This window comes from Battus philenor, unplaced genomic scaffold (assembly GCF_028537555.1).
Source record: "Battus philenor isolate CCGP_79_NKW_IND1 unplaced genomic scaffold, ilBatPhil1.0.hap1 SCAF_5, whole genome shotgun sequence".
NCBI lineage: Eukaryota > Metazoa > Arthropoda > Insecta > Lepidoptera > Papilionidae > Battus > Battus philenor.
This window is the reverse complement of record NW_027181715.1, coordinates 10,256,883-10,271,776: the sequence shown is the minus strand read 5'-3', so window position 1 is coordinate 10,271,776 and position 14,894 is coordinate 10,256,883. Positions and strand designations below refer to the sequence as shown.

At 30.5% G+C, this 14,894-nt stretch overlaps 1 protein-coding gene across 1 annotated transcript in view; it reads left to right on the top strand.

Annotated features, from left to right (window-relative positions):
• Positions 1-256: 256 nt before the first annotated feature.
• mtd (mustard) overlaps positions 257-14,894 on the top strand; it is a 124,665-nt gene continuing 110,027 nt past the window's right edge. Inside the window, exon 1 of the mRNA XM_068772876.1 lies at positions 257-526. The gene's annotated coding sequence lies outside the window, so the exon portion shown is untranslated. The remainder of the gene's footprint in view (positions 527-14,894) is intronic.

The following is a 14,894-nucleotide window of genomic DNA, read 5'->3' as shown; positions in this document are numbered from 1 at the left end:
ACGAAGCCGATGTCTTTATCTTTATCTATATAGTTCCTGGACGCAATGCATACTTAGAGCATTATATTGTTATTTCTAGATGTCGCTCTTATCGTTGTTTTGAAGCGGTGTGTGTAAAGTTGACAGATGCGCGAAGTGTGATGTTTAAGATTATTGTTATATTTTCTTTGAAGTTTGAGGGAACTAAACGTGATAGGCACTTAAACTTCATTAAAAAGTATTAATTCGATTCTTTCAAGTCTGCTGTGATGAACAATATATTTAACTTTTTTAAACTTTGCTTCATTGAATCGTAATTCGTATATCGATTGTGAATAAATTCTAAAATTGTCCGAATACATTAAATGCTATTCTGTGTAGAAATTCATGATTAAATATCAACTATTATGCTTAAAGTAATATTGTACTGTTTTCTTAGTTATATTGAATTTATTCGATAAAAGTGTAGTCCGGCATAGTGTTGAAAAAACTTTTTGAAATAGTTCGAAACGGAGAAAAAACGAACCGCAAGTGAACTCTTAATAATGTAAGTATTTTGTAAATTATATGGTTTCTTTGGAAATATAAAGCCTGATAGAACAAGATTTGAATGCTAATATACTAACACCTAAACAATTAATTATAAATTTATTTTATCATTATATATACAATAAAACATAACTGCAATATTAATTTAAACGGTTTCACAAAATTCACAATTTTCTAATTAGAAAAATATACGGTTTAAACTTCCTAGTATTTAAGAATTTTTATGTATTTTGTGATACCCAAAATTTAGTGATTAAAATTATCTCACCCAAAATAATCATATAAGGATAATTTTGGATCTGTACCCTGCTATTATTTTTAGCTATGATTGTTGGTATTGATTTTAGTAATTAGATATTAACACATCTAATAATTTGTTTTAACAGGAATGAAATAAAATATTAAATCTTTTATAAGAGTGCGATTTCTAATGTTATAGTCTTGAATGATTTATATGAATCTAAAGAGAGAGATCTTGATTATAAATTATTTTTTAACTTATTTTCAGTCCAGAAGTATTTTTTATTTTTAAAATAATTGATGCAAACATAAATATTTGTTTATGATCATTATTGTGTATGATAAAATGTTGGTATGAAAACAATTTTGTTTATTGCTCAGTTCAAAGGCTTATCATTTAAAGGTTATCACTTTTAGCCAATTGACTGAGATGTTTTCCCTTTTCTACAGACATCCAATATAACCACACCTCTTTGTGTTAAACAATATGAATCTTTGACATCCTAAGGAAGATATTCTAGTAATATTTTATTTAAGGCCATGCTTCCTATTTGTATGGTCTAGCCTGCCACTAGGCTTGTTAACATTTAGTGAGGAAAAAGCTTGTTGGATCTATACTTTTTACTACTAAAACCTTTAAAATACAATTAAAATTAAAAACTACATTTAAAATCAATGCAACAAAGCCATATTCATTTCTAACAATACACAGAAATTATTGATTGCCAGTATGTTGCTAGTAAGAAATTTATTATAAAAACAGCTTTTGTTAACTTAAGAAAGAAGTCTCTTAAACTATAATGCTTGGATTAATACAATACACCATGATTTTATAAACAAAATAAGTATAGGCAATATAACAGCAAATAACTGTTATGGACTTATGTGAAGGAAAGCCGTTTTTCAATTTATACTATTATTGAATATGAATTTAGTTGTAAAGAGAATTGTAAACGTAGTTAAAAATTAAAATTAGTTAAAAGTCGTTGAAAATTTATAATGAATATAATAGATGCAATACTTGTTGTTATACCAAGTAAACTATAATGTAAATTAAAGTTTTCTTAGGATTTAACTTAATAAATAAAACACCAAGATGACTATGTAAATAAATGTATGCAAAGAGATAAATAATTTACAAATAACACAAACTGTATTATGGTGTGTGGTCGTTAAAATAAGTTAATGTTGGACTGGCAATCAAGTGTAGTCAGGTACAGAGCTGCTTTTCTTAATACCCCTTGCGCTACTGACATCTGTTTTTTAAACAATAGGGTTCATATATTGCTCCACATATAGTAGCCTAAATAATACTAAGGAAGAAGGTAGGTATGTAGACAATAAAGATGTATCAAAATTGTATCAATCAATTATTATAATTTTAAGCATTGATAGACTCATACCCATAACATAAATAACAGCATTTTTTATGTGAAGGACGTTATTTAAAACATCTTGTATTCTTTTTATTTTTTGTTATAACTTATCATACTTTGATAAAAAGTTTTGTTGTTTGATATTTATGTTTACATATTAGTTATGATAAATTATTACTGAGAAAAGAGCTCATGTTAGTCAAATAGGTATGCATTATAAGAATGTTACCAAAAATATTAACTCATTTGGTTGTTTAATTTTGTAGATTACAATATTTTGTCACCGTAATTTCAATATATTTATATCTTATCATGTCAGTGTAAAATAGCACTTTATCAATTTCTTTGAAAATCTATATATTATTATTAGACATGCTTCATAAGTTATAATGTGGTTGACAGAAAACAGTGTTATGAGTCAAAAAGTATACGGTTTTGGATATACCATGTACCAAAAAGTTTCTATGATATTTCTCCTACTGAGGAACAGTAGGAGAAATATCTTGGAAACTTTTTTAATTCTTCCTACCCTCCATGTCTGCAATAAAAACAATAAAGTTATTTTAATGATTTGCTGTAAATCACATGAAAATCCTGTTTTTAACATATTTCCTAATAATTTCTCCCTTATTTGAAAATAGATTTGTAATTGTAAAGTATAAAATTCCATTATCATGGCATTCATTACCTTTTAAAATTGATCCTTTTAAAAAAAATTGTAATATAAGAATATACATGACAGTTCTGAATTTGGAATTTTTTTTAAACAAAATTTTCTTTAATTTGACTGAATAAAATCACTTTGTGCATAAAACAAATGATCTTATTGGTCAATTAACATTGTGATAAATTTAGTTGTTTTCATTCTCTAATTATCAAAAATAATTTCTCAAAAGTTTGTAGATGTTGGATACAATATGAACAAAGCAATCCCATTTTACGAATTGATTTGCGTCAATGATGACAATAAGCCATACGTCACTAATGAAAATATTTTTAATTGTAATTCAAAGTGCACCTAAGGGAATCCATATGCAAAGCAATGACGTAAAAATGTTACATTGAAATTCTGAGGTTTAATGTCAAGGGTAAATAATTGATGATGTCATTGCCTATTTTCTTATTTCATTATTAATTGCAATAAACTAAGAATTTTGTTGCTCACTTTAAAAAAGTTTTAAAGAAGTGGCCTCTTTAACTGATAATAATTTATTTGGTATTTTATAGTTTGTATCTAAAATATTATAATATGTATTTCTGTATTCAAATACCCTGCTTTATATTCGACAAAGGTTATTTTAAAAAAATATCTTTTTTATGATGTCAAGTAATGTGTAAATAATCATTCTTTCACATGAGCTGTACATAATGAAAAATAAAGGACTGCCTGTTCAAATAATCCACTTTTTAAAAATAATTATGTATGTTCTATTTAAATTCATATTAATTGAATTATGAACTATGGAACTATATTATTCTTCATATTAATTTGATTCATGTTAATTTGAATAATAATATAGTTCCTCACGCAAAAGTTACTATCGAAGGCTTTATTTAATAATTAGGTTATAGCGTTTTATTATTTTTTCTTAGAAAACTCGTTTATAAATCGATAAATAAAATTGCTGTTAAAGGAAGTACGTCGTGGAATATAGTTATATTTAATTACTACTTTTTAAGCCAACTAAGTATAGGTTCTTCACATCATACGTTTTATATGAAGCTTGTTGCATCTTTGATGCGATTTGTTGCCACTAATACTTTGCTCGATACGCCTGCTTGTCTTTGAGACTCGATTGTTTACAGTTTTTAATCGGTAATTTTTGCCATTCAATTTTCCATAGCGATTGTGCAGTTCGCTTTAAAATTGAAAGCCTGCGAATTTTCACTACGTTTTTCCCCATTCATTGCGATGGTTTGTAGTTTTCTCGTATACACTTTCATGGCATAGGTGTCGATAAATCGTTTTGAAATTATGAGGTGGGGCGGTAGGGTGAGGCACAGGTTGAGCGCCATCGCGCGCGTGGAGCACCGCCCACGTCGCCCGCCCGCGCAACCCTCCTTCAATCTAGAACAGTTGCACGCTTCCAGTGTTCGAAGTAGTGCGCGTTATGCCGATTTTCCTCCGTCAGCGCTCCTCCATGCGAAATCCGTACACCTTCGGTTCGTTGCATCGATGCATGAACCACTTAGATGCTTTTCTGCACATCATTTATCATTGTCACGACAAAAATATTAGCCATGTTCATCAATCAATTTTTCATATAGAATTTATAGTATCATTGAGCGAGTGGCAGTAGTATCATTAGGAAATTGTGTGGCTCGATTTACCATAATAATTTCATCTGAATGCATCATACCTAGTGATGTGTCTAGCTACGGATTTAATTTTTTTTGTAAATTAGCGTTATGTTAATCTACGAAATTATATGCATTGATCGATTCGCGAGTCTTTAAAGTAGCTCTTAATAGTATACTAAGAAGTCGTCGTCTTGAATAGTGTACGGAACGGATATACGCGCATGTTTCGTTAGTGTTGTCTTTTGACCTATTTAACTATGATTACTTACTAAGGTCACGTTTTATTAAGAAACCGAAACAGCTGATTTGCGTAGTGAAAACGTCACTTTTAAAACTTTAAATTGTAAAATTTTTCCATTTAAATTTTTTGTACGTTGCCTTATGTTAAATTTTATAAAAAAGTTGACAATTATTATATATTGATTTTTAAAATATTTTTACGTATTTGATCACTGCAACTCTAGTATACTTCTCATATATTACCGGACAAAGACTTCCTATCTGCTCCTGAAATATATAAGTTATTAACATTGGGTTTAAACATTCATCTGTCTTTCTCATACTATATTTAATTGTATCTGTATTATAAGTATTTTTCCCAATATATTTAAATTAATCATCATTAATCACACGTGTATATAATATTGTTACCTTAAATTTTTCACAATCACAAAATGGCTATCATTATGGCCGTGACCTATAATACGAGGAGGCTATTATACCACACTTACTACGTACGTGCTTACTTCCACGTTGATATAAAACCTTAAAAAAGATTTATTGCATATCTGCTTTTGGTTATATATTCGTAATGAATTACCAAAAAAAAATGTCGAATTGTCTTCATGGATTTTAATTACGTAGGTAGTCTTTGCTATGGAATGACTATTTGAAAGTAAATTAGTGTATTGGTTTATAAACAAAAAGACGTATATTTCAGTAATTAATGTCTGATATGATTTTAATTATACTCTGTTAGTCGTTTGGATAATGAAGCTATTGTATATTTTAACTGAACCGACGCATTGTAATGATCGGAATATTCGTTTTAGTTACATAGGCGTACATTGTTTGGTAACATAAAGCATTGACATGTGCAGAAAACTCACCTAGAGTAAATCATTTAGCTCTTAGCCTGTACAAGTGTTGTGATATTTAATATAAAATGACGGACATTATTGTATTGGCGTTTGTCCCCTTTTTAGCTAACATTCTTTTGGTCATGCTGTATGCCAGATGGCATTTTCATTTTACTGGGATAGATGGCATAGCGTTAATCCATTAGCCAAAACCTTTTCATCAATTAAGCTGGATCTCGGCTCAGGCTGTTACATTGTTTGCTATATAAAATTGTCATAAATCTATTAGATACGCAATACTTTGAACTGAATAACAACAAAGTCATAAAAGGCTTTGTGGTAGTATGCGTATACCTAGTTTTCTGTAGGGGATTACCCTTACAAGAAACTAGATTATTACCCCCAAGAAAGTTTAATTTTCAAAATATTATACTTATTCGATATCACCTCATTCCTACAATGTAGTTTTTTTATGAGATTCATTATCATTAATTTTTTGAAAAATAATATTAACAACGTAAAGGTACTACGGAATTGTTTCAAAGTATAAATTCTTAATTTAAGTTTACCTACATACCTATGCAGGGAATGTCACAATGAGGGGTTTTGTTCAAAATTTTCCAAGCTCGCCGGCCGTCGATTTGCTCATTGCTTTTACTCTGCTTCATGGACGGCGAATAATAGTGAAGAGATACAAATGCACCCAGAAATTGTTCGCTATTCTCTGTACCTACGACGTCTGAATAAATTCTTGTTTAAACAGTATTCTAATTATAAGTAATGCAGTAAATAAGAATTCGCGATTGAATTTTATATGAAATTATTCTGATTTGTCCAAAAGATTAATCGATATATTTCTTTGATCTTAAAATCACAAATTTGCTATGTTTGTACAATGTTCGTCAGAGTATTCTATTTTTGTTTACGTTTGTTTGGTTAGCTTCTGAGGTGATTGTCAGGGGGACAGGTAAACTGAACTCGGTTATAACGTAACGTAACGGACCAACTAATACTTTGTTATTGTTTGATGTTAAAATATAAATAAATTAAGCGTTAAATACAAATGTTTTTGGTGGAATTTTCAAGCTTATTAATTTCATGTTGTATAACTTGAAATAGTGCGATATTAATTTTTTAAATTCTTATCCTCTTCATGGATCATTTTTAATGTTGTAAAACCGGATAAATTTTCTATTGATATTCGTACTTCATAACGTTTAAAATTTAAAGATCTATTTGTAAAGATTATGAAGTATAAATTTTATCTTTTTGATCCACATTTATTTACATAGTAAATATTTTAGCAAATCTAGTATCAGCATGTTTTGTATTTGCCGTAAAAAGACAAGCATTGATTAAGCAGCGTAATAATGAATTCTAACTCTCGGAGTTGTGTACGCTTTTAGGTAAGAAATAGGTTAATTGCACACGTTTCATATAGAAAAAAATTAAAGCCGAACAAGTCGTTTTTTAATACTATTTCTAAAACATATTTACTTTCGATTGAATATAATGTTCAGTAAAAATATAATGTGCTTTTAAGTGATGCCATAATGTCACAATGGGACAGATTTGACGTTTGCATATTCCATTTCTTTCTTCTCGAGTGTCGTATTCGATAAGATGATTTTATAGAAGTGAACAACCACAATTTATGACGAAAGTTCTCTGTATAATCACTCTTCAAAAGGTCAATATATAATACATAAATGGAATAAACTTCATATAAATATTATTAATTGGCTATCGTTAGACACTTTTTCTTGTCTGTAATTAAATTAATTCTAACGCGAACAAACTGATAGATTATTGAAGTTGTCCCGTGCTTTGTAAATATCGTCGAAAGCGTTGGGAGGCCTGTGTCCAACAAAAGGGCGTTCTAAGGCTGAAATGATATTAGGCTGAATATTCCGTACCTTTGAGTTTCTCTTTTTTAATAGGCAATTATTAAAAAAAAATATATTTATGACCTTAAAAATGTAACATGTTTTATTATGTTAATCGTTATCTCATTAGAATTTCGGTCAAAATGAAGGATCAGCATTTTAGCTACTAATAACTATTATTATTACCCTTATCAGAGCAATGAGATCTGAGCGTGGAAATTACTTTGTTTATCCAATGTGTTTCGAAGCCGTCTAGGCAGTGTGCACAGGGCTCGTTGTCAAGGTTACAGGGTGGGTGTGATCAGCTGGACTTACGTAAGGCACGGGGCGGGTGGAGGGGAGAATGGAGGGGGCGCTTCGCAGGGGAGAGCGAGGGCGGATCGATAGCTGTTGCTGCTGCCTGTCGCTGATACCGACTCGATGTATTCGAACAGATTTTTATCTTTTTTCAACCTGATCTCTTTAAATATTCTTAACGTTTTAATGATGCAAGAAATTGTTTTAATCCAAATCTGTCATTATACCTCTTTAATTAAAGCTGTTATTTCGCGATCGAAAATACTTTCATACCTTTCCGTTACACTCTTTGACTAGAAATAAAGGTAAACGGTTTGTTACGTTGTGTTAGCTTATGGGAATAAGTTAATTTTGGTTTTAAGTGTATTAAATAATAATGATTTAAATTGAATGTTAAATTTAATCTTTACATTACTATAAATATAATTTTTATTGACAGACATTTGATTTTTTTAGATGCTTGATTTAATGATGTTTAAGATAATGTGTTTTTACTCCGTTGGTTATTGGAAGTTATCTAAAAGTAAATTTTGACATTGGAGAGCTATTTGATATCACATCGATGTTAGACCGTAATATATAGAATTTCCATAATTTATGATTATACGAATGTTGTTCTAAAATGGCATCATGATCACATGTTTAGATTGTATTGATTCATAATTAGGCTATTCAATTGATTGTAACAGAGATTTCTAATTCGTTGGAAAATCTAATGTTCTATGAGTCCAACTTCCCGAGGGAGCCCTTGAGTGTAGTTACTGTAAAGAGTGCCTACACCTCAGCATTCGCCATTTGCAATTGTTAAAGCTAATGCCAAAGGGCAAGCAGCATTTCTCAATAACCAAAAGCGCACATGAGGTGATTAGCGTTCTCATCTTGTGGTGATGTAAATATTGAATATATATAAAAATGGGATTGCTGTCTGGCTAAATTTTACATGATTCAGAATAAATTGTTTATTTTGTACGTATTGATAACGTATGTATCATGTAGAAATACAATAAAATGTCACTGTTGTAAAATACTGCTTAGGTGGATTCCATGGCGGCTGTTTCAGTCGTCTTGTAATTTTGAGCTACCGCTATTAAAATAACTAGGCATTGAGAAATATATCATCAAAACTAAAAACCTTATCAATACATTGTTGAAACACAACGTTTTTAATCTTTTACAGAATAAAAAGACTTTTGTTAGGTAATGCCGTAATGTACAGAAATATAGATAGATACCGCTACTTTGTCTATTAACCGTATAGTATACAGAAGGACCCTACAGCTAGTAATTAATGGGTTAATAACAGGTACCCTTTTGTTTCAAGGATGTAGAGTTTCGCAGTAAAACAAAATCCATTTTAATACGTTTGTACTGTATCTAATTAGATAAACAACCTATTGTTACATTATGCCTTGTTAGTTTCCCACGAACATGAATCATATTGAAATATTTAAGCGTCACCGAGAGCATAAATTCCTTCTGTTTAGATGTGCCTTTCTCAAGCTTTAACGCTTCTAACTTGCGGTTGAATGCATACCTTACTTTGTTCGATAATTCGAATGTATTGTATTTGATTAATGATTTATTCATATTAAAATAAAATAAAAAAGGGTTGTACTGTCGCTTGTTAGTATCTGATTTTCGACTCGCTATAAAAATTAGCACTTCTCATATGTGAGACTGATTCGGTAAAAAATCCATGTCACTGTTGGAGTAGAGGCTCTCAAGGGAGCATTAGACCTTACTTTAAACGAAGTTTAGGATATACGCCCTCGGTGCCTGCCGCCTCCAACCGAAAACTATAAATATATAAATCAACAAGTAATGAATTTACGTTTTATAATTTTATAAAAGCAATTTTAATTCATACTTCAATCCGACACCATATGTAGAAGATTCAGAGCTATTTTAATAAAATTAACTAAATGTAATTTGCAAATTTGTTTATTTGCATAATTAGGTCATTATTACTTCATAGGGTCAAACTTTCATTTAAAGGATTTAAATGAAAGTTTGACCCTATATATACCAACCTAAAATTATTTAAGTAGGGTATGAATTAGTGCTTCGTTTAGCAGGATCATTGCGAAGGTCCAGTGCATGTTGATCTCATAATATTACTTTATTTTTTTCAGTTAACCGTAATAAACTCATTATGTTTATTAAATATGTATTGTGTTTCTATTACACTATTATTGCCTGTAGTTTTACATACTCCTATATTATGTACTCACCTATCACCTTATGAACATTTATTAACGTCAACCAATAGAGCCGTTACAAAGTCATAAATTTATACTATAGGTTTGTAAAATTCTATACAGTATTACGATCTGAATTCCAACAATTTTAATTAAGCTTTAATAGCTAATGTTCTTAATAATGTACTTATTAAAATCTCTTTATTAATTACCGGATCATGGACTATTTAGCTTTACGGCTTCCTAAGTTATAAATCTCCGTCAAAGAATGGCATTATACATGGAATATTCACATAACTTAAAATTATTATCTTGTGGTAATGAAGCTGAACAGATGCAATGCAATTTATTATACAGAATGACTTATTGTGCAAGACAGTATGACTTATTGTCAAGTGTGCAAAATGTTCTTGGTTCTTCATTTTAATTTGGACAGGCATATTTTTCTAGATTTAAATTTCAAAAATGACTAATGTATAGATGTAATGATCCTTATTTTTATCATCATCATTTCAGCCGTAGAAATTTCGCAGCTGGACATAGGCCTTCCTCGTAAGTTTACAAGATGTCCTTGTTAGTTGTCATTGGAACGACCTACACTACCTTTGCCAGTCTGTGGTCTCCACTTCAGAACCATAAGACTGTTTTTTCACAATAACTAAATTAATTGTTTAATTATTATTTATTTAATTTACAGTCTTGTTAAGTTTTCCTTTAAGGGAATGTTATCGTAGATTTAGACGAAATATTATTTTTACAATTTCTCTAGTGTCAATTGCTGGCGGTTAACTTTTATAAGCAGACAGTTGATACCCATAATAAAAATGTTAATAATTTTCATTTTAAGCCTACTAAACAAATATTGTCTAAGATAAAAATATAGATCGTAGCTCCCCTTGCGGCGGGGCCATGTACTTACCGGTACCCCTCCTCTGAATAATAAAGTTGATTTCCTGTGATGCGGCGGAGTTATTTCTACATGTCAGGCCCAAATGTCTAGCATAACATCTGCTTAATATTCTACGTCTAGTGAATTGTAAATTGTTCGAACTCGACCTTTTTTTCCGCTGGGCATCTGCAATTACTTGTTTTGTAACGAAATTATTTACATTAAGACATTTAAAGAATTTTTTTCCAAAGCTAAAAAGTTAATTTTGATATTGCATGATATGATATTATATATGCATGTATTATAACTTGTTATAAATAAAAACAAAGGAATATACAGGACGCTATCTTCTCAAATAGAACTAAATTTTCACATTAGCGAGAGCCTTTGTCTGTACAAAGAGACACTCATCACATCCTATTACTCGAATTCTGAAAGATTCTGTAATAATCTAGAACAAGTATGGTCTCTCGAGCATAGCTTACGCTTATAGGATATCAGCTTGAAATAGCAACGTAATACTACTGTTATATGAGTCATGAAAACCGACGATTCAATTATAGATAACGAGGTGTCCCATCTCAGAAGTCAGGGGTCATATCGTATACGAATGCCGTTTGCGTTTCTATTCTTAATAAAGTATTCAGTGGTAGGTTTGTTATTACAGAAATTCGTCTACTGCGTATTAACTTGTATCTGTTATATTTAGCGAAATATTTTGTAAAAGTTTGATAATTTTTTTTCAATTTACCCTCGCTAACGAGTTTGTTAAGAAGTGTGGGAGTAATCAATACCAAAGTTTCTCAACTGGTTTCTTGTAACTCTGTCAACTGATTGGATAAGTTACTATTTTCATTATTTTTACGTTTATTTTCAAAATTTATCTTGTATATTATATTACTCATTTATATATTACATTTCTCCCTAAATCATATTAGTATATTCTAAATTATGTTCACGATATAAAATTGTGGAAGTTAATTGTCCTAATTTTTAGGAAAAAATTAGTGAGACATCTAAAAAACTTTCAAACCCATCTTACTTTCTTTTCAGTTCTCAGTAGGTGGCGCGCTATGAACTAACGTAAACTTAATTTTGGGCTGAAGATTATCAATGATTATAATGATCTCATATAGTAAAGCTTTTGCGGCTTTATTCTAACTGGAATGCATTGCCTTCTATTTTAAAATAATATTTCATTTTAAAATAAAGAATGGTATGCCTACCTAACTTCCGGCTAAATATATCTTTCAGACTTAAGTTGAACGAATGGTTTCGATTGGTGATTGAAGTTCGTATTTCATGGATAACAAAAATATATATTTAAAGTAATAAAGCCAAAATCGGTAAAATTCCTTAATTCACTGTTGTTAGCAACTCTCTCTTTGCATACATTATCTTATTTTTAAATCTAAATTTATAAGTATCTTTTTAAATAAATTTTATAGCATTCGAGATTTTTTAACTGATCGATATATGTGGAATTAGTTGACTCACTTACATGATTGATATTATAATTTTCACATGAAAAAATTATTAAATTTCAGTTAAAAGAGCAACTGTTGAGTTTCTGGCCAGCTCTTCTCAACACATCAGGGTTCCCAGTCGGTGGTAGCTTATTACTTACAATGTTAAAATCATCAACGATTCGAATGCGTTTGTCTACTTCATTTAAAATATTTTCAAATTTGTATTTCAAAGATTAACAAGAGAATGTGTATCCGTAAATTCGTAATTATCATGTTGTCGGCTGATGTTTTGGCGTTACAAGCATTAGGCTTTAACAAGGCCCACGGATCTATGGTTGAAATAAATAATATTTATATAAACTTGATACTTTTAGGTTAAGGCTTCATCGAAGGTATTAAGAGTGGATATCATTTTAATGCAACGCCGAGTGTCGGAGCCCGGAATCTGATTACATAAGCGCGCACCGCATAAAACATCACAGGCTTCCGAAGTTGAAATTCATAATTTATTTTTCACATATTCCTGGAATTTAATTCTATGCTCTGTCCCTCGAATGATAATTTATGCATTTTTGATATAAAACTACGCGTGATCGTGATTATCTGCGGACAATGATTATTGAACTGCCCGTATTCGTATAGTAATGTGTTTTATATTTATTTGTTTTTACCCAACGATTCTATATTTTTGTAGCAGTTTCATTACTTAAAATAATGACCTTAGTGTTTCTTATTAAATTAACAAAATGTAACAAATGAAACAATGCTTGAGTTTTGTAAATTTCATTGAGATATCGATCATGTCACTTCGTATTGTTAATAAAGGTACAGAAATATGCAGTCAATCTTTTTTTAGTCAGTAGGTATCAGAAAAATTTAAATCATATCAGTTATACATGTAAGATTAGTTCCATACGTTGATAGTTGGTGATATGTATGATTTTTTTTAATGTCGATAGGATGTCGTTTTTGTATTTAAAAAGTGATAATTTATTTTAGATACACAGAGATAGTATTAGACTTTCGATACTCAGTAAACTGACTTGATATCGATTGCTTGAATAAAGTAGCGGTAGAGGATGGATACTATGCAGTCGCAGGTTGCGGGTTTTCTTGGGATACAGATTTATTTAATTCACACATTGTGCGTTAATTATATAGGATTATCACTGCAAAATAAACATGCTCCCAGAGAATGAATACCAGCGTCCTCTGCTTACTATAATACCATCATATAATACCTTTGATGCGCCTACCAAACGATTATGCGTGACGATTATTCTCCAAAGATGTTTTTGGGGGAGTAGTAGGTAGGCCTTGTAATGGGTGTCTAAAGGCTGAATTGACGATATGCTCTATACCCTGTCACTCTATTGACGATATGTTTTATTTTAAGATCATAATAAACACCACCCACACAGCGATGTTAGCAAGCAACTCGAGATAATTCACGTGAGGTATTTGTTCTGTCATTTAAAATGATAATCAAAATATAGGCAATGCGGACAAATGATGTGTGATACAAAATAGATAAATATGGTTTTATCGCTTAGGATAATGCATAGAATATGAGCTCATCTCTTTATTCGAATTGATGTTAATGAACTGGTTTTTAATTCGGCATTTAAAAAAACAGTCGACTGTAAAATTAATAAGAACTTTGTTTTTCAACGTAAATAAAAAATTTTATAATTTTCATTTTAAAAAATTAAAAAAAAATCATTTTATATTCTTTTGTTGTAAACATGAAGGTTTGGAGATTATGAAAAGTGAAAAGAATATGTGCCATGACAAAATATCAAATGTATTTTGTTAATTATGTTACTGATTTTATTTTAATTTCGAGAGGCTCCATGGAGACTATATCTTTAACACATTTCCGTGAAATTTAGTGTACCGATGTTAGAATCCGGTAAGTTTTATCGGCCTAACGGGCGCGCTAAAATGTTGGTTTTATAATAACGGCATTAAAGAAGTATATAATCGTATAGATAACCTATAGACTGAATCCAGGGACGGGATGTCCGTAGATTTACGAATGTATCCGACATAACTCGGCAGCTTGACAAGTTAAAGCAAGAGAGAAAGCTCAGCACAGATGACCGCTGGGACTTTAAGGTTCTGGAGAGGAGATCACGGCGTAGGTCGCCCTCCCTGGTCTTCCAAAAGGATAAATGACTGTGGCTGGACCCTTTAGGTTGGCGAAAGGTGGAAGTCTTACGGTTGAAATGATGATAATGATAATTGTATTATTAATAAAAAATATTAAAGTTTAATTGAATTTATATAGGCGATGCTTTATTAATACATTTGAAATCACGGATATATTCTAATTTAGCTTGACCACAGTGTAACTTGTGGTTGCGGCTGCTATATCGCGCACATTTACCGCAGCAAAGGGATGTATCCGGTATCTGGTATACGTATACCTTTGGTTATTAAAATTATACATAACCACTCTGATGAATCTATTATTAAATAAATTTGTTATAGTTTTTAAACAACTGGTAGCATCTATATATTTTAAGTTTAGTAGCTAATTTTAAGAGTCACTTATTAATTCGTAATTTGAAAAAAAAATACCTTAACTAAAAGTTTAACATGTATTACTATGTGTTATTGATGTTGTGC